The following is a 21,699-nucleotide window of genomic DNA, read 5'->3' as shown; positions in this document are numbered from 1 at the left end:
ATTTGTAGGGCAAACAGTTCTAGGGTTCCACAATGAAAGCGTATTATTTTATTCTCAGGGAAGTCCATACTTTCTGATTTGTGTTGCTTTTATTAAGGACATTATGATTAATTGATTGTCCACAATCCTTAGAGGTTTTAATAATTAAATTAAAATTTTTTTTAAATTAAATTTTAAACAAAATATTTGTGGTATGACCAACCAACCAGCATTTAACAAACTCTGAACAATTAATAACATAAATGCAGCATCATATTTTTTATGCAATGCGTTCATTTTTTGTTTTAGTTTCATTTTTTTTAATTTTGCATTTGAGATGTATGTCAAAGCAGTCATTAGTCAACGTTAGACGTTTAACATAGCATGAAATATTATTATTTGTTTCTCGTGAAACAACAACAACAACGACAACATCAACAATAAGAAAAAATATGTTAAGTGCATATTTTAAACATTAGTTGTTCGGGTAACTGGTGATTGGAATGAGGCGAGGGGTACGCTCTGCTGCGTTCTTGTTATGTCGTTGTTATAATAATAAACAAAACTCTTCACTAAAATAATATTTTCTTTTGGCTGATGATCGTGTTTTTGTTCCATTTTCCAAATATCAACTAATTATGACAAAATATTTTCACAAAAACGCAACAAGCCACCAAACTACAGCAAGCGACACCGTAGGCGAGTAATTTATTCTGAAAACGAAACTAAAACAAACAAAAACAATGAAATGAAAATTCAAATATCATTTCAATTATGAATGGCACTCAAAGAATAATTATAACACACCCCCAACCAATACCAGAGAAGAAAATATTTTTTTATTTAAAATTGCATTTGTGAAAAACAATTTAAATTCCAATTGGAAAGAGGCCACAAAATGTGCATTTTTTAAAGATTTTTAGATGCCACCAAAGATTTTTTAAAGATTTTTAGAAGCCACCAAAGAGGCCACAAAACGTGGATTTTTTAAAGATTTTTAGAAGCCACCAAAAAGGCCACAAAACGTGGATTTTTTAAAGATTTTTAGAAGCCACCAAAAAGGCCACAAAACGTGGATTTTTTAAAGATTTTTAGAAGCCACCAAAAATGCCAGAAAACGTGAATTTTTTAAAGATTTTTAGAAGCCACCAAGGAGGCCACAAAGCGTGGATTTTTTAAAGATTTTTAGAAGCCACCAAAGAGGCCACAAAACGTGGATTTTTTAAAGATTTTTAGAAGCCAAAAAACGTGGGCTTTCTAATGGCTTTATGAGCCACAAAGAAGGACTTTTTAAAGATTTTTAGAAGCCACCAAAGAGACCACTAAACGTGGATTTGTTGAAGATTTTTAAAAGCAATTAAAGAGGCCACTAAAAGTAGATTTTTTAAAGATTTTTTGAAGCCAACAAAGAGGCCTCTAAACTTCGATTTTTTTAATGATTTTTAAAAGCCTCCAAAGAGGCCACAAAACGTGGATTTTTTAAAGATTTTTAGAAGCCACCAAAGAGGCCACAAAACGTGGATTTTTTAAAGATTTTTAGAAGCCACCAAAGAGGCCACAAAACGTGGATTTTTTAAAGATTTTTAGAAGTCACTAAAGAGGCCACAAAACGTGGGTTTTTTAAAGATTTTTAGAAGCCACCAAAGAGGCCACCAAAGAGGCCACAAAACGTGGATTTTTTAAAGATTTTTAGAAGCCACCAAAGAGGCCACAAAACGTGGATTTTTTAAAGATTTTTAGAAGCCACCAAAGAGGCCACAAAACGTGGATTTTTTAAAGATTTTTAGAAGCCACCAAAGAGGCCACAAAACGTGGATTTTTTAAAGATTTTTAGAAGCCACCAAAGAGGCCACAAAACGTGGATTTTTTAAAGATTTTTAGAAGCCACCAAAGAGGCCACAAAACGTGGATTTTTTAAAGATTTTTAGAAGCCACCAAAGAGGCCACAAAACGTGGATTTTTTAAAGATTTTTAGAAGCCACCAAAGAGGCCACAAAACGTGGATTTTTTAAAGATTTTTAGAAGCCACCAAAGAGGCCACAAAACGTGGATTTTTTAAAGATTTTTAGAAGCCACCAAAGAGGCCACAAAACGTGGATTTTTTAAAGATTTTTAGAAGCCACCAAAGAGGCCACAAAACGTGGATTTTTTAAAGATTTTTAGAAGCCACCAAAGAGGCCACAAAACGTGGATTTTTTAAAGATTTTTAGAAGTCACCAAAGAGGCCACAAAACGTGGATTTTTTAAAGATTTTTAGAAGCCACCAAAGAGGCCACAAAACGTGGATTTTTTAAAGATTTTTAGAAGCCACCAAAGAGGCTACAAAACGTGGATATTTTAAAGATTTTTAGAAGCCACCAAAGAGGCCACAAAACGTGGATTTTTTAAAGATTTTTAGAAGTCACCAAAGAGGCCACAAAACGTGGATTTTTTAAAGATTTTTAGAAGCCACCAAAGAGGCCACAAAACGTGGATTTTTTAAAGATTTTTAGAAGCCACCAAAGAGGCCACAAAACGTGGGTTTTTTAAAGATTTTTAGAAGCCACCAAAGAGGCCACAAAACGTGGATTTTTTAAAGATTTTTAGAAGCCACCAAAGAGGCCACAAAACGTGGATTTTTTAAAGATTTTTAGAAGCCACCAAAGAGGCCACAAAACGTGGATTTTTTAAAGATTTTTAGAAGTCACTAAAGAGGCCACAAAACGTGGGTTTTTTAAAGATTTTTAGAAGCCACCAAAGAGGCCACAAAACGTGGATTTTTTAATGATTTTTAGAAGCCACCAAAGAGGCCACAAAACGTGGATTTTTTAAAGATTTTTAGAAGCCACCAAAGAGGCCACAAAACGTGGATTTTTTAAAGATTTTTAGAAGCCACCAAAGAGGCCACAAAACGTGGATTTTTTAAAGATTTTTAGAAGCCACCAAAGAGGCCACAAAACGTGGATTTTTTAAAGATTTTTAGAAGTCACTAAAGAGGCCACAAAACGTGGGTTTTTTAAAGATTTTTAGAAGCCACCAAAGAGGCCACAAAACGTGGATTTTTTAAAGATTTTTAGAAGCCACCAAAGAGGCCACAAAACGTGGATTTTTTAAAGATTTTTAGAAGTCACTAAAGAGGCCACAAAACGTGGGTTTTTAAAGATTTTTAGAAGCCACCAAAGAGGCCACCAAAGAGGCCACAAAACGTGGATTTTTTAAAGATTTTTAGAAGCCACCAAAGAGGCCACAAAACGTGGATTTTTTAAAGATTTTTAGAAGCCACCAAAGAGGCCACAAAACGTGGATTTTTTAAAGATTTTTAGAAGCCACCAAAGAGGCCACAAAACGTGGATTTTTTAAAGATTTTTAGAAGCCACCAAAGAGGCCACAAAACGTGGATTTTTTAAAGATTTTTAGAAGCCACCAAAGAGGCCACAAAACGTGGATTTTTTAAAGATTTTTAGAAGCCACCAAAGAAGCCACAAAACGTGGATTTTTTAAAGATTTTTAGAAGCCACCAAAGAGGCCACAAAACGTGGATTTTTTAAAGATTTTTAGAAGCCACCAAAGAGGCCACAAAACGTGGATTTTTTTAAAGATTTTTAGAAGCCACCAAAGAGGCCACAAAACGTGGATTTTTTTAAAAATTTTTAGAAGCCACCAAAGAGGCCACAATACGTCGATTTTTTAAAGATTTTTAGAAGCCACCAAAGAGGCCACTAAAATAGTTTTTTTATGGATTCTTAGAAGCCAACAAAGAGGCCACCAAACGTGGATTTTTTAAAGATTTTTAGAAGCCACCAAAGAGGCCACAAAACGTGGATTTTTTAAAGATTTTTAGAAGCCACCAAAGAGGCCACAAAACGTGGATTTTTTTAAAGATTTTTAGAAGCCACCAAAGAGGCCACAAAACGTGGATTTTTTAAAGATTTTTAGAAGCCACCAAAGAGGCTACAAAACGTGGATATTTTAAAGATTTTTAGAAGCCACCAAAGAGGCCACAAAACGTGGATTTTTTAAAGATTTTTAGAAGCCACCAAAGAGGCCACAACACGTGGATTTTTTAAAGATTTTTAGAAGCCACCAAAGAGGCCACAACACGTGGATTTTTTAAAGATTTTTAGAAGCCACAAAACGTGGATTTTTTAAAGATTTTTAGAAGCCACAAAACGTGGATTTTTTAAAGATTTTTAGAAGCCACCAAAGAGGCCACAAAACGTGGATTTTTTTAAAGATTTTTAGAAGCCACCAAAGAGGCCACAAAACGTGGATTTTTTTAAAGATTTTTAGAAGCCACCAAAGAGGCCACAAAACGTGGATTTTTTAAAGATTTTTAGAAGCCACCAAAGAGGCCACAAAACGTGGATTTTTTAAAGATTTTTAGAAGCCACCAAAGAGGCCACAAAACGTGGATTTTTTAAAGATTTTTAGAAGCCACCAAAGAGGCCACAAAACGTGGATTTTTTAAAGATTTTTAGAAGCCACCAAAGAGGCCACAAAACGTGGATTTTTTAAAGATTTTTAGAAGCCACCAAAGAAGCCACAAAACGTGGATTTTTTAAAGATTTTTAGAAGCCACCAAAGAGGCCACAAAACGTGGATTTTTTAAAGATTTTTAGAAGCCACCAAAGAGGCCACAAAACGTGGATTTTTTTAAAGATTTTTAGAAGCCACCAAAGAGGCCACAAAACGTGGATTTTTTTAAAAATTTTTAGAAGCCACCAAAGAGGCCACAATACGTCGATTTTTTAAAGATTTTTAGAAGCCACCAAAGAGGCCACTAAAATAGTTTTTTTATGGATTCTTAGAAGCCAACAAAGAGGCCACCAAACGTGGATTTTTTAAAGATTTTTAGAAGCCACCAAAGAGGCCACAAAACGTGGATTTTTTAAAGATTTTTAGAAGCCACCAAAGAGGCCACAAAACGTGGATTTTTTTAAAGATTTTTAGAAGCCACCAAAGAGGCCACAAAACGTGGATTTTTTAAAGATTTTTAGAAGCCACCAAAGAGGCTACAAAACGTGGATATTTTAAAGATTTTTAGAAGCCACCAAAGAGGCCACAAAACGTGGATTTTTTAAAGATTTTTAGAAGCCACCAAAGAGGCCACAACACGTGGATTTTTTAAAGATTTTTAGAAGCCACCAAAGAGGCCACAACACGTGGATTTTTTAAAGATTTTTAGAAGCCACAAAACGTGGATTTTTTAAAGATTTTTAGAAGCCACAAAACGTGGATTTTTTAAAGATTTTTAGAAGCCACCAAAGAGGCCACAAAACGTGGATTTTTTAAAGATTTTTAGAAGCCACCAAAGAGGCCACAAATCGTGGATTTTTAAAAGATTTTTAGAAGCCACCAAAGAGGTCACAAAACGAGGATTTTTTTAAGATTTTTAGATTTTTTTAAGATTTTTAGAGCCACCTGAGATGTCACAAAACTTGGATTTTTTAAATATTTTTAGAAACCACCAAAGAGGTCACTTCAGATTCGACTCTTTTGCCCGAAAAATAATGCATCCTTATTGGGAAAGGATTAAGGTAATACACTGTAAAGATTACTAATAATTATTTTTTTATTGTATTGCCCCTAAATATAAATAACCACCCTCGTCGAAAATATTGTAATGTGCATAGTTTGTTGCTGAATAAATAATCGCACCGCAACAAATTATTTGATTATTCAATAATTTATGCAATGAAAAACAAAAACAACATTTGCAGTCTTTAAAAAAAATTAACAATTTTTCAAACGGAAAAACAAGAATGCAGAATAACAGCAACAACAAAACCAGCAAAACCTCAAAATGCCGATTGGTTAGATAAACAAATAGTAAAATTCAATTCTATAAAATAATCGAAGAGAGAAGAACACGCTGAAATATTTTCAATTTTTGTTGTTCTTATTCAAAAAGTTCAATATCGTGAAAACTATAAACGCTGGATATTAATGCGGTTCCTGTTGTTGTAGTGGTAGTGATGGTTGGCGGTGGTTGGTATTGGTTAATGTTCTCGTACGACGTTGATGATGCTCATGCTGACGCTAGATGCCGTTGATGACGAAGAAAACCACATGTTTTTCCTTTCGCTCTCATTTTCAAAATCCGGCAAATGGCAAAAACAAATATGATGCGATAATTCACTGCATTCTCTGACATTTGAGGTTAGAACTACGTGTTGTTAACTCTTGGAAAGCGATAGGCAAGCCACAGAGTAACAAAATATTTTGTTGATTAAAAGTAATTTTTTGCTGGGTAGCTAGTTTCACTCCTCGCAACGAGTGGTTAGCAGCTGCTGACTGTTTTATAGGTATTAAACACCTCAAATTTGGGAATAAAGAAGAGAGTTTGTGGAATAGTTGGAAGCAAGTTCAATAGAATTAGCAAATACCGAGAGGTTGGGAAATGTTCTGATAGCCCAAAACGTGTTTTTTAAAGTTTTTTTAGATGCCACAAAAGAGTTCAAAAAACGGGGAGTTTTTAAAGTTTGTTAGAAGCCACCAAACATGAATTTTTTAAAGATTTTTAGAAGCTACAAAAGAGGCCACTAAACCTAGATTTTTTTAAAGATTTTTAGAAGCCACCACAACGTGGCCGAGGTCACAAAACGTGGATTTTTCAACGATTTTTAGAAGTAACCAAAGAGGTCACAAAACTTGAATTTTTTTCGACTTTTTTTTTTTATGTTGTATTATAGTTGACCTTTGGACTTATTTATTCTTGGAGTTTTGGTTTGGCTTGAGGTCATGCAAAACATAAAAAACAACAATTTGTAGTTGGTTTTAATGTATCACTTTATTTTACCGATATTTCGATCGTCCTCGACGATCATCATCAGGGTTTTTGACTTTAAATAGAAAAAACAATAACATATTGTTACATGAAAAAACTTTAAATAACAAAAATATAAATTTAGCAATAATTACATTTTGTTGTTTTACGTTAATAAATTGGCGAAAATTCTACTTCCACTCATGTTGTAAGGTATTTTCCAACTGAAGAATTTCTGTGTTTCTCAATAGTGCTTCGGTAGATTTGAGCACAATTCTCAGTATCTGTCTTGTAATTAATGCGATATTTTGATGGTACATTAATGATGTGGAGCATTTCCAACATATATCGCCGTCTGTAGTTATTTTCTTGTGACAGTATTTGTACATCATTTAAGTCAGGTGTGTGTCCTGTTACTGCACAGTGTGCTGCTAGTGCAGTTTTTTGTTCTATGGGTTTGCTCTTTATTCTTTGGTCAGATTTATGCCCACTTAACCTTGTTTTTAATTTTGTTTTGGTTGTCCCGACGTAAACCTTTTCGCATGTATTAGAAATATCGCCATTACATTTGATCTTGTAAACGACGTTCGATTTTTCTTCGTTTGGAATTTTCGCTTTTGTGCGGATGAAAAAGTTATTGTTGGTATTGTTGCTTTTCAATGCAATTTGGTATTTTTTTCTGCTGTATAGATTTGAATTCGAGAAACGTTCAGAGAAACCTGGCACATACGTTGCTCTCTTGTAAATCTTCTCTGATTTTGGTTCTGTGTGACAAATTTTATTGGTTTTAGCCTGCTTTTCAATGAATTAATAAAGCAGGCTAAAACCAATAAAATTTGTCACACAGAACCAAAATCAGAGAAGATTTACAAGAGAGCAACGTATGTGCCAGGTTTCTCTGAACGTTTCTCGAATTCAAATCTATACAGCAGAGAAAAATACATAAATACGTACATAATACAACAACTATTATCAAGAAATCCCTTGCAGTCATACAGGAACAGCGCTTTAACAACACTCCACCGTACATTATTTCTAACTGACACTAGTGGTATAACAGGCCATACCCTAGTAAATGGCGCCACATTATGATACGTGAATGACGTGCTGAATCGTTGGTTCTTTTATCGCTCCTTGGTTGATCGTTCTTTTATCATTCGTTCGGGACTCAGTGAACTACTGAACTATAATGAACTATATCGACTGATGTACTTTTTTCAATGAATTATTCAATTGAACTAGTTCGTTTGTGAACTATACAACTCTATTAGCTACACGTGTTGGAATAAAAGACTGTTCTAAATCCGCCAACTTACACTTCGGTGCTAAAGCGTTTGGGAATACTTTTTGAGTGCTACCCATTGTGGTGACTAATACATACACAGGGCTTTCGAGTCAGCTGTTCCACATGGCTTCGGGTCATATGTTCCACTGGGCCTTCGGGTCAGCAGTTCCACATGGCATTCGTGTCGGCTGTTCCACAGGGCCTTCGTGTCAGCTGTTCCACTGGGCCTTCGGGTCAGCAGTTCCACAGGGCATTCGTGTCGGCCGTTCCACAGGGCCTTCGGGTCAGCTGTTCCACTGGGCCTTCGGGTCAGCAGTTCCACAGGCCATTCGTGTCGGCTGTTCCACAGGACCTTCGGGTCAGGTGTTCCAAAGGACATTCGAGTCGGCTGTTCTGTAGCTAAAAACCAATAGCGCATGGTAGAAATCAGCAACCGAACTGCAAACCCACAGCCGAACGCCGAACCCATCGTATTCCCGAACATCAACTGCCGAACCCATCGTCTTCCCGATCATCTGCAGCCGAACACCGAATTCATCGTCTTCCCGATCATCTACCGCCAAACATCGAATACATCGTATTCCCGATCATTCACACCCGAACACAAACAATACCGTTTCCCTCGAAATGAGAACCCACAAATTCAACACGAGCTCCTCAGCTGCCAAACCCCAGCGAATTGGCATAATCCTTATGCCATTCCTAAGGTTTAGTGGGTCCATATGGAGACCCTGGACACGACTGAACGTACCCCAGCCGATGAGAAAACCACGATACATTGCTTAGAATTAATTGCACTCGTCTATAAATACTCTCTCCCGCTCGTCTATAAATACTCTCTCCCTTCTGCTCGTCTATAAAAACTCCCTACGCTCGTCTAAAAAGACTACTTTCCGCTCGATTATAAATACTCCCTTTCGCTCGTCTATAGACTCCCTTCCGCTCGTCTATAAAGACTCCCTTCCGCTCGTCTATAAAGACTCCCTTCCGCTCGTCTATAAAGATTCCCTTCAGCTCGTCTATAAAGACTCTTCAGCTCGTCTATAAAGACTCTCTTTTGCTGGTCTATAATGACTCCCTTCCGCTAATCTATAAAGATTCTCTTCCGCTCGTCTGTTAAGACTATCTTTCGCTCGTCTACAAAGACTCCCATTTGTTCCCTTATAAAGACATCCTTCTGCTAGTCTGTAAAGACTCCCTTCCGCTCGTCTAAAAAGACTCCCTTCCGCTCGTTTAAAAAGACTCCCTTCCGCACGTCTACAAAGACTCCCTTTCGTTCGTCTACAAAGACTTCCATCCGCTTCTATATAAAGACTCCCTTCCGCCCGTCTATAAAGACTCAATTTCGCTCGTTTATAAAGATTCCTTTCCACTCGTCTATAAAGAAAATGTTTCGCTCGTCTATAAAGACAACCTTCCGCTCTCTATAAAGACTTCCTTCTGATCGGCTATAAAACTTCCTTTTGCTGATCTATAAATACTCCCATCCGCTCGTCTATAATGACTCCCTTCCGCTCTTCTATAGAGACTCCCTTCCGCACGTCTATAAAGACATCCTTCTGCTAGTCTGTAAAGACTCCTCTCCGTTCGTCTATAAAGACTCCCTTCCGTTCGTCTATAAAGACTCCCTTCCGCTTGTCTATAAAGACTCCCTTCCGCACGTCTATAAAGACTCCCTGCCGCTCGTCTATAAAGACTTCCTTCTGATCGTCTATAAAACATCCTTCCGCTCTTCTATAAAGATTATCTTCGGATCATGCATAAAAAGTCCCTTATGTGCGTCAAGAAAGACACCGTCGTGATCTTCCAAGTATAATCCTTTTAAAACCTCGTGTTTCGTGTCACGAAACCTTAACATTCTCGAATCACGCGAGACAACCCAGCAAACCATTCTTACTAACATCATACGTAATCGGAATAAAATTCGGACGCTACGTCCGATGTCGTATCCGAAATCTTAACGAAAGTTTTATAAAGTGGTTGACATAATTTCGGAACGAAATCGGAAAAAAATCCTTGGGAAATTTGGAAAGCGAATTCTTTCTTCCGAATTTTCGTAGAGATTTCTGAACGATTTCCACTTTGTTTTTCGACAACAAACTAAAATGCTGTTAGATACATACAAAAGGTGGTTGTTGTGCGAAGGAGAACATGTTTCCGACATTTCGATGCGAATTCGTGCCGAAATCGGAAGAAAAACATTGGTATATTCGAAGGAAAATTTACTTCCGACATTTTCTCCGAAATTTGAACGAACGTTTGCTGGGAAGTTAAATTTTTTTAAGTTATTTATTTTATGTTTGTTTTGTTTATTGTTGAAGATTCAATCTCAGTTGATTGCTTGAGTTGGAGTATTCCGCCAATGGCTCAACTTCATTTATTACCCTCTATTACAGAGAGTAATGTTTTCCAAAACGAACTCACAAAATTTTACTGATCGCTACCAATATCATGATTTCATCCCGGCGAAGGGAATTATCAATTGGCTTCTCAGTTTTTGAAATGATGCCTTTTTTAGCGAAAAACCGAACTCTTTAAGTGTCTGGTATTCCCATATGAATGAGAATCACACTCACTTTTCGGCTTTTCTAAAGAAACACCAAAATCAAAATATTCTGCAACATGTCAGCACGTATCAACTAAGAATTCATCGAATTCTGTGAGTTGAAAAGAACATCAACACAGTTGCCTGTGAGGTTGTTTTTGTTTTTAACAAAGCTCCTCTGGGCGTGCCTCCGCTATCTTTTGTTTGTTTTGTTTATTGTTGAAGATTCAATCTCATTTTAATTTCAAGCCACTGTGTTTCGGCCTTTCATCTCCCCTGTCTTCCTTCAGCCCATGTCTCACTGATGATGTCGATATCAGTATCATCTTAATGAACTAAAATGCTCATGACATCAAGGAAAGGCTCGAAATGGGAAGCAACAGGCGAGGTGTTCAGATACTATCTAACTTCTCGCTGGATAATGAATGCGAGACCACCTCCATTACTCAATTTCCCTATATCGTCTGATGATGTTATAATTTTCCGAAAACGAGAAGAAACAATTACTGGTCAACTTTGACTCTTTGAGACTGATGGATGGAATAATCATTGCTTTGATATTGTTTGTTATGGAAAGTAAGAGCATTGTGCAATTGGTTAGTAGTTTTCATAATACATATTTTATTTAAAATATGGGTAATTTCAGCCCATTCTTTTTAGTTCAGTTGCTCTTTACAGTGAATTATGAATTATTGAATTGAACTTGTTATTGTTAGTTCCTAAACTGCGCTACTACTACTTTCTATATCCTCTGTTCGGGATGAGATTTTTAGTTGGTTATTAATAGATTAGATGCAAATGGAAATGAAGAATTCTTACCCAAACTATGTACAACATTGTGAACGGACAACATACCTGAAAGTAAAGTAAAACAGAAATCGAGATTAGTTTCACATGTTTAATAAGAAATATACAAATAGCGCCTTAAAGTATGCATCACACATGATATTTATTTGAGAATGGATGACATATAAATTTCCCCTTGGTCTTAATGATACCAAGGGGAAATTTATATGTCACCCATTACACCAATATGCAGGAGAGTAACAGCGACACTTTCCGAAATTATAAAAATAACGATTACGGAGAATAAAAAATTACTATGAAAAGAGTTTACTTGTAGTGTAGGAATTTGTTTAAACATTTTACTTTATTTTAAAATTTATTCGTTTTGTCTGATCTGGTATTTTTGCCTTCAAAACAAAATAATATTAAAAACAACAATTTTGTTAATTTCCGTTCATGTCATAGTTTCGGTTACAGATCGTATTTTTGGAAATAAACAAAAAATATTCACAGTTCGAGGAAAATTACGCCAAACAAGCAAAAAACCAAGTACACAAAGTCTCATTGTTATTATTTGTTATTGCTTCCCCTCCTCTAGCCCCTGAGCCATTTCCATTGGCCGGGAAAAAGAAAAACTAATGCGGTGTGGGATAATTTCCTTTATTTATGTCAGAATATCACATTGTAGTAGAACTTGGTGAAATGATGGCGACCACGATGATGATGATGATTATGTGGATAAAGAAATTATGATCGATTAAATACGAGACAAATATAAAGATGCTAGTGACGACGATGATGATGTTGATGTCAACACTAATAATGATCTTGAGTTATGCCGAGGTTGGTGGTTAAGGTGGAATTATTTTTAATGATTAATTTGGGTCATTTTAAAATGTTTTCTGGCTAATTGAAATTTCATAATTTTTGTGTCCAGCTGTAAACAAAAACCACAGAATGTATGAATGGAAATTAATTTTTAGCCTAGGGCAGATTCTCGACATTTGTTTTCATTTCATCGTAATGCTGTTTATATACTTTTTTCCATTCATATTTTTGTTGTTTATTTCTGCTTTTGTTTTCTTCCATTTAATGGATAATGAGTGTTTTCACCTTTATTGTAATTATAAAAGTGAAAATAAGTTCCGGGAAATTGTTAATTTGATAGGAAATTTAAAAAGATAAATTCGTGGATTCTTTAGATATTTTTAGCAGCAACAAAATAGACCACAAAACGTGGATTTTTTAAAGATTTCTAGAAGCCACCAAAGAGGCCACAAAACATGGATTTTTTAAAGATTTTTAGAAGGATTTTTTTTAAAGATTTTTCGAAGCGGCCAAAGAGGCCACAAAATGTGGATTTTTTAGAGATTTTTAGAAGCCCCCCAAAGAGGCCACAAAACGTGGATTTTTTAAAGATTTTTAGAAGCCAACAAAGAGGTCATAAAACGTGGATTTTTAAAGATTTTTAGAAGCCAACAAAGAGGTCATAAAACGTGGATTCTTTAAAGATTTTTAGAAGCCAACAAAGAGGTCATAAAACGTGGATTTTTTAAAGATTTTTAGAAGCCAACAAAGAGGTCATAAAACGCGGATTTTTTAAAGATTTTTAGAAGCCACCAAAGATGCCACAAAACGTGTATTTTTTTAAAGATTTTTAGAAGCCATTAAGAGGTCATTAAACGTGGATTTTTAAAGATTTCTAGAGGCGATCAAAGAGGCCACAAAACTTGGATTTTTAAAAGATTTCTAGAGGCCACAAAACGTGGATTTTTTAAAGATTTCTAGAGGCCACAAAACGTGGATTTTTTAAAGATTTCTAGAGGCCACAAAACGTGGATTTTTTAAAGATTTCTAGAGGCCACCAAAGAGGCCTTAAAACTTGGATTTTTTAAAGATTTTTAGAAGCCACCAAAGAGGCCTTAAAACTTGGATTTTTTTAAAGATTTTTAGAAGCCACCAAAGAGGCCACAAAACCTGGATGTTTTAAAGATTTTTTGAAGGATTTTTTAAAGATTTTTAGAAGCCACGAAAAAGGCCACAAAATGTGAATTTTTTAGAGATTTTTAGAAGCCCCCAAAGGGGCCACAAAACCCGGATTTTTTAAAAAAAATTAGAAGGATTTTTTAAAGATTTTAGAAGGATTTTTTAAAGAATTTTAGAAGCCACCAAAGAGGCCACAAAACGTGTATTTATTAAAGATTTTTAGAAGCCAACAAAGAGGTCATAAAACGTGGATTTTTTAAAGATTTTTAGAAGCCAACAAAGAGGTCATAAAACGTGGATTTTTTAAAGATTTTTAGAAGCCAACAAAGAGGTCATAGAACGTGGATTTTTTAAAGATTTTTAGAAGCCAACAAAGAGGTCATAAAACGTGGATTTTTTAAAGATTTTTAGAAGCCAACAAAGAGGTCATAAAACGGGGATTTTTTAAAGATTTTTAGAAGCCAACAAAGAGGTCATAAAACGTGGATTTTTTAAAGATTTTTAGAAGCCAACAAAGAGGTCATAAAACGTGGATTTTTTAAAGATTTTTAGAAACCATCAAAGAGGTCATTAAACGTGGATTTTTTAAAGATTTTTAGAAACCATCAAAGAGGTCATTAAACGTGGATTTTTCAAAGATTTTTAGAAACCATCAAAGAGGTCATTAAACGTGGATTTTTCAAAGATTTTTAGAAGCCATCAAAGAGGCCACAAAACGTGGATTTTTTAAAGATTTTTAGAAGCCACCACATAAGGCACAAAACGTGGATTTTTTAAAGATTTTTAGAAGCCACCACATAAGGCACAAAACGTGGATTTTTTAAAGATTTTTAGAAGCCACCACATAAGGCACAAAACGTGGATTTTTTAAAGATTTTTAGAAGCCGCCACATAAAGCACAAAACGTGGATTTTTTAAAGATTTTTAGAAGCCACCACATAAGGCACAAAACGTGGATTTTTTAAAGATTTTTAGAAGGATTTTTTAAAGATTTTTAGAAGGATTTTTTAAAGATTTTTAGAAGCCACCAAAGAGGCCACAAAACTCAGATTTTTTAAAGATTTTTAGAAGGATTTTTTGGAGATTTTTAGAAGCCACCAAAGAGGCCACAAAACGTGGATTTTTTAAAGATTTTTAGAAGCCACCAAAAAGGCCACAAAACGTGGATTTTTTTAAAGATTTTTAGAAGCCAACAAAGAGGTCATAAAACGTGGATTTTTAAAGATTTTTAGAAGCCAACAAAGAGGTCATAAAACGTGGATTCTTTAAAGATTTTTAGAAGCCAACAAAGAGGTCATAAAACGTGGATTTTTTAAAGATTTTTAGAAGCCAACAAAGAGGTCATAAAACGCGGATTTTTTAAAGATTTTTAGAAGCCACCAAAGAGGCCACAAAACGTGTATTTTTTTAAAGATTTTTAGAAGCCACTAAGAGGTCGTTAAACGTGGATTTTTAAAGATTTCTAGAGGCGATCCAAGAGGCCACAAAACGTGGATTTTTAAAAGATTTCTAGAGGCCACAAAACGTGGATTTTTAAAAGATTTCTAGAGGCCACAAAACGTGGATTTTTTAAAGATTTCTAGAGGCCACAAAACGTGGATTTTTTAAAGATTTCTAGAGGCCACAAAACGTGGATTTTTTAAAGATTTCTAGAGGCCACAAAACGTGGATTTTTTAAAGATTTCTAGAGGCCACAAAACGTGGATTTTTTAAAGATTTCTAGAGGCCACAAAACGTGGATTTTTTAAAGATTTCTAGAGGCCACCAAAGAGGCCTTAAAACTTGGATTTTTTAAAGATTTTTAGAAGCCACCAAAGAGGCCTTAAAACTTGGATTTTTTTAAAGATTTTTAGAAGCCACCAAAGAGGCCACAAAACCTGGATGTTTTAAAGTTTTTTTGAAGGATTTTTTAAAGATTTTTAGAAGCCACGAAAAAGGCCACAAAATGTGAATTTTTTAGAGATTTTTAGAAGCCCCCAAAGGGGCCACAAAACCCGGATTTTTTAAAAAAAATTAGAAGGATTTTTTAAAGATTTTAGAAGGATTTTTTAAAGAATTTTAGAAGCCACCAAAGAGGCCACAAAACGTGTATTTATTAAAGATTTTTAGAAGCCAACAAAGAGGTCATAAAACGTGGATTTTTTAAAGATTTTTAGAAGCCAACAAAGAGGTCATAAAACGTGGATTTTTTAAAGATTTTTAGAAGCCAACAAAGAGGTCATAGAACGTGGATTTTTTAAAGATTTTTAGAAGCCAACAAAGAGGTCATAAAACGTGGATTTTTTAAAGATTTTTAGAAGCCAACAAAGAGGTCATAAAACGGGGATTTTTTAAAGATTTTTAGAAGCCAACAAAGAGGTCATAAAACGTGGATTTTTTAAAGATTTTTAGAAGCCAACAAAGAGGTCATAAAACGTGGATTTTTTAAAGATTTTTAGAAACCATCAAAGAGGTCATTAAACGTGGATTTTTTAAAGATTTTTAGAAACCATCAAAGAGGTCATTAAACGTGGATTTTTCAAAGATTTTTAGAAACCATCAAAGAGGTCATTAAACGTGGATTTTTCAAAGATTTTTAGAAGCCATCAAAGAGGCCACAAAACGTGGATTTTTTAAAGATTTTTAGAAGCCACCACATAAGGCACAAAACGTGGATTTTTTAAAGATTTTTAGAAGCCACCACATAAGGCACAAAACGTGGATTTTTTAAAGATTTTTAGAAGCCACCACATAAGGCACAAAACGTGGATTTTTTAAAGATTTTTAGAAGCCGCCACATAAAGCACAAAACGTGGATTTTTTAAAGATTTTTAGAAGCCACCACATAAGGCACAAAACGTGGATTTTTTAAAGATTTTTAGAAGGATTTTTTAAAGATTTTTAGAAGGATTTTTTAAAGATTTTTAGAAGCCACCAAAGAGGCCACAAAACTCAGATTTTTTAAAGATTTTTAGAAGGATTTTTTGGAGATTTTTAGAAGCCACCAAAGAGGCCACAAAACGTGGATTTTTTAAAGATTTTTAGAAGCCACCAAAAAGGCCACAAAACGTGGATTTTTTTAAAGATTTTTAGAAGCCAACAAAGAGGTCATAAAACGTGGATTTTTAAAGATTTTTAGAAGCCAACAAAGAGGTCATAAAACGTGGATTCTTTAAAGATTTTTAGAAGCCAACAAAGAGGTCATAAAACGCGGATTTTTTAAAGATTTTTAGAAGCCACCAAAGAGGCCACAAAACGTGTATTTTTTTAAAGATTTTTAGAAGCCATTAAGAGGTCGTTAAACGTGGATTTTTAAAGATTTCTAGAGGCGATCCAAGAGGCCACAAAACGTGGATTTTTAAAAGATTTCTAGAGGCCACAAAACGTGGATTTTTAAAAGATTTCTAGAGGCCACAAAACGTGGATTTTTTAAAGATTTCTAGAGGCCACAAAACGTGGATTTTTTAAAGATTTCTAGAGGCCACAAAACGTGGATTTTTTAAAGATTTCTAGAGGCCACCAAAGAGGCCTTAAAACTTGGATTTTTTAAAGATTTTTAGAAGCCACCAAAGAGGCCTTAAAACTTGGATTTTTTTAAAGATTTTTAGAAGCCACCAAAGAGGCCACAAAACCTGGATGTTTTAAAGATTTTTTGAAGGATTTTTTAAAGATTTTTAGAAGCCACGAAAAAGGCCACAAAATGTGAATTTTTTAGAGATTTTTAGAAGCCCCCAAAGGGGCCACAAAACCCGGATTTTTTAAAAAAAATTAGAAGGATTTTTTAAAGATTTTAGAAGGATTTTTTAAAGAATTTTAGAAGCCACCAAAGAGGCCACAAAACGTGTATTTATTAAAGATTTTTAGAAGCCAACAAAGAGGTCATAAAACGTGGATTTTTTAAAGATTTTTAGAAGCCAACAAAGAGGTCATAAAACGTGGATTTTTTAAAGATTTTTAGAAGCCAACAAAGAGGTCATAGAACGTGGATTTTTTAAAGATTTTTAGAAGCCAACAAAGAGGTCATAAAACGTGGATTTTTTAAAGATTTTTAGAAGCCAACAAAGAGGTCATAAAACGTGGATTTTTTAAAGATTTTTAGAAACCATCAAAGAGGTCATTAAACGTGGATTTTTTAAAGATTTTTAGAAACCATCAAAGAGGTCATTAAACGTGGATTTTTCAAAGATTTTTAGAAGCCATCAAAGAGGCCACAAAACGTGGATTTTTCAAAGATTTTTAGAAGCCATCAAAGAGGCCACAAAACGTGGATTTTTTAAAGATTTTTAGAAGCCACCACATAAGGCACAAAACGTGGATTTTTTAAAGATTTTTAGAAGCCACCACATAAGGCACAAAACGTGGATTTTTTAAAGATTTTTAGAAGCCACCACATAAGGCACAAAACGTGGATTTTTTAAAGATTTTTAGAAGCCACCACATAAGGCACAAAACGTGGATTTTTTAAAGATTTTTAGAAGGATTTTTTAAAGATTTTTAGAAGGATTTTTTAAAGATTTTTAGAAGCCACCAAAGAGGCCACAAAACTCAGATTTTTTAAAGATTTTTAGAAGGATTTTTTGGAGATTTTTAGAAGCCACCAAAGAGGCCACAAAACGTGGATTTTTTAAAGATTTTTAGAAGCCACCAAAAAGGCCACAAAATGTGGATTTTTTTAAAGATTTTTAGAAGCCCCCAAAGAGGCCACAAAACTCAGATTTTTTTAAAGATTTTTAGAAGCCACCAAAGAGGTCAGAAAACGCGGATTTTTTAAAGATTTTTAGAAGCCAACAAAGAGGTCATAAAACGTGGATTTTTTAAAGAATTTTAGAAGCCAACAAAGAGGTCATAAAACGTGGATTTTTTAGAGATTTTTAGAAGCCACCAAAGAGGCCACAAAACGTGGATTTTTTTAAAAATTTTTAGAAGCCACCAAAGAGGCCACAAAACCTGGATTTTTTAAAGATTTTTTAGAAGCCACCAAAGAGACCACAAATCGGTTTTTTTTAAGATTTCTAACAGCCACCTAGGAGGCCACCAAACGTGGACTTTTTACAGATTTTTAGAAGGATTCTTTAAAGATTTGTTTAAAGATTTTTAGAAGCCACCAAAGAGGTCACGAAACGTAGATTTTTTAAAGATTTTTATAAGCCACCAAAGAGGCCACAAAACGTGGATTTTTTTTAACGATTTTTAGAAGCCCCCAAAGAGGCCACATAAAATGGATTTTTTTAAGATTTTTAGAAGCCCCCAAAGAGGCCACAAAACATGGATTTTTTTAAGATTTTTAGAAGCCACCAAGCGCCCACAATGTGTGAATCTTTTCAAGATTTTTAGTAGCCGCTCCAGTACACACAAAGCGTGAATCTTTTAAAGATTTTTAGCAGTCACCAAATGCCCACAAAGCGTGAACCTTTTAAATATTTTTTACACCAAGGAAACCCATATTCACAAAATAAAAAGACCCAGATTTGTTTCATTTGTTTACGATAGTGGTTAACGACTGGCTACAAACGCATTCATTGCGATCGCATCGCCGTGCGTCTTGTTGAGACGCTGGCTGCTGTGGATGGATCATGCGGTGTTCTCTTTGGTATGTAATTGTTTATAGTATAAAAAAAGATTCTAAATGAATTTTGCCGTTTGGTCGGCAATTTGTTGTTGTTGCTGTTAATAATTTTTGAAAACATGCTGTATGTGCGTTTCGATATAATTTCTTTGGTTGGTTGTTTGAAAATTTGCATATGTTTTTTATGAAATTTTACGATTTTCATTACTAAGTCATGTTCGTTCATTAGATTCGTTGGTTGGGTTGGTTGCTATCGGACGGAGGAGGTGGACCATAAAAACTAAGGTCATCATCTAATGTTTATATTAACAAATTTTATTTTGTTTATATTTGTCCGATAGGCGAAGAAAAGAAACATAAAATAAACTAAAACAAAAAAGACCAAGAAAAAAATAAACAAAAGCAACAACATAGCGAGCAAATTAGTTTTGAAGATAATGCAACAACACACATTGGAAGGTGGGCAAACATAGACTGTTGGAATAAAATGTTTAGCAAATTTGCACATAGATATCTTTATTGGTAGGTACTTGGCGAACGATAGGAAACTAATCACACAGGTAGGGCAGCAATTTTTTTAATAGTCCAACAGACAAATTGGCGTGTGAAGAAGCAACTGAAGACATGGTGCGAACGATAGTTTCTTTGGGGTTGGGGTATAGATATATTACCTCAGCGTAAGCATGAGTCATGTGTGCATGAATGTACATTTAATTTAAGAAGCATGCCGCGGACTTTTTTGCACTTTTTAACGAACCACATAGAAACACAGGCCAAACCTAATTGGAAATTGATGAAGAATTTGTTGGTGATGATGGACATTTATGTGGGATCCCGGGTCTGTCATAATATCTATGATTTTGTTGTCTAATGGACTGTATAGAATTTTATAAAAGTAATAACAGGGTAGTGGCCTTGATGCGAAATTTCAAATCAAAGCAAACAAGAATAGATAAATACCCTCGGTCTATGCTTTAAAGAAAAACAATGACAGCAGTTGTGGACCTAAATGAATTTATAAACAAAGACAAAAGGTGGCAAAAGAAGTTTTAGAAGTTTTTCCAGGTTGTTATGGGCCAACCACCAATACCGTCACAAAATGCTTACGTTCGGTCATCACCCTCCGGTAGCGTAACAGTCAACACCACTGAACGGTAGTTTAACGTTACCAAAATAAAAGGCGAATGCATTTGCAAATATGCAAATAATCTCTACAAACTGCAAGTTGAGGGTAAAAAACGTATTATTTCCATCCAAGTAGATTCAACCAGCAAGCATAACCGAACAGGCACTGCAAGACGGCATTGTTATAAGATCGACTGTTACCGTGAAAGTCATCCTATTCATATGGTGGCATGTCAGGAGAGATCTTTGTGATCTAGAAAGAAAGTGCCCCTAGGTTAACAAGGCTATAACGCAGGTTTAACGCAGGTCGCCATAAACACGACAGCGGATTCTTTCGTACCGGATTAAGTCGAAACCAGAAGTGTTTCGGCCAGCGTCTGCTAACCAAACATCATATACTGCTACAACAGCAAAAACGAGAAGTAATATAGGTATACATTTCCAAAGGATCTTTGAGCAGACCCTATCCTACTCTTAAACAATTTCAACTTCTGTGGGGGCAGGTATCCTAAAGAGTAAACCCATGTTCGAACTTTATTTAAGATTCACAGAAATATTATGATGTACAAAGTATGGATCAACTCGGTTACTCTCATCGAGAGTTATCGTGCGCACCCATTCTAGCGAAACGTTTTGACCTTTGGTGGGGGATGTATCTGAAGGAGAAATTTGGACAAAAGATTTCGAGGACCATATTTTAAAACGAATCGGATGATCCATTCGAATGTTGTCGTGTGCTCCAGATATTACACATGGTGTCATAGGGCCATTTTTGTAGAAAGTCTGGACATACTTTTGATAAACTGAAAAACTTGTACCGTCGTAATGGGGGCTGTGCAGCGAATGTTGTTGCAAAAAAAACAAAGCGATTCGGGAGCAGCCGTTAAACTTCACTCTTCCGAAATTTTGTGTGGGAGGTACTTCAAGTAGTGTAGCTATATAGTCCATATTTGAACTTGATCTATGTCTCTAACGAATATTACGATGTACAATGTATGGACCAAATCGGTTACTACATTCGAGAGTTACCATGCACATCATTTTAGCAAAAAGTTTGTAACTTTTTTAGGGAATGTACCGGAAGGTGTGGACCGATATTGCCCGTCTTCGAACATAAACTAAGTCAAAATATTACGAAGGCCACAGTTTGGATCGAATTGGCTGATAGGTTCGAGAGTTATCTTACGCTTCAGACAGACGAACATTGCTAAATCGATTCCAAATTATCTGAATCGAAATTGTGCCTGAGGTTTTTTAATTGCATAACCTTATTTGTAAGATTTTATATAATCATAAAAAAATGCATTAAAGTTTGATAGAGGTATATGAGGCATCACGCTGCTTAATACAGTCTACAAAATAGTAGCCACAATCATAAACAACAGGCTACACTGGGTGGAAGAATCGCTACGCGAGGAACAAGCTGGGTTCAGACCCAGCGTTGCCGACAGTTTTTGATCGGAAATCGTCAAATCGTCATTAAAATTTGGAAAATCGTCAAAAAATCGTCAACATAGTCCAAAACTCGGTTTGGGTACTGTTTAATGCGATTTTTCGCTGATATTTTTGTGAATGAGACTGGCAACATAAGATATACAACCCACAGCAATAAATCTAACTCAATATCACTTAAATACCCTATAAAACAGCACTCAGTAGATGATAGTTTCCTATGGTTATCGAGTTTGCAGTAATGCAGCATG

General features: G+C 35.1%; 1 protein-coding gene across 3 annotated transcripts in view; it reads right to left on the bottom strand.

Moving 5' to 3' along the window:
- The window catches only part of Mrtf (Myocardin-related transcription factor), a 347,118-nt gene that overhangs the window by 242,118 nt on the left and 83,301 nt on the right, over positions 1 to 21,699 (bottom strand). The gene's annotated exons all lie outside the window — the stretch shown is intronic.

The sequence above is a fragment of the Musca autumnalis genome, unplaced genomic scaffold (genome assembly GCF_047663935.1).
Source record: "Musca autumnalis isolate F117 unplaced genomic scaffold, ASM4766393v1 scaffold_4, whole genome shotgun sequence".
NCBI classification, from domain to species: domain Eukaryota; kingdom Metazoa; phylum Arthropoda; class Insecta; order Diptera; family Muscidae; genus Musca; species Musca autumnalis.
The sequence above is the reverse complement of the archived record's forward strand: the minus strand, read 5'-3'. Positions and strand labels throughout refer to the sequence as shown.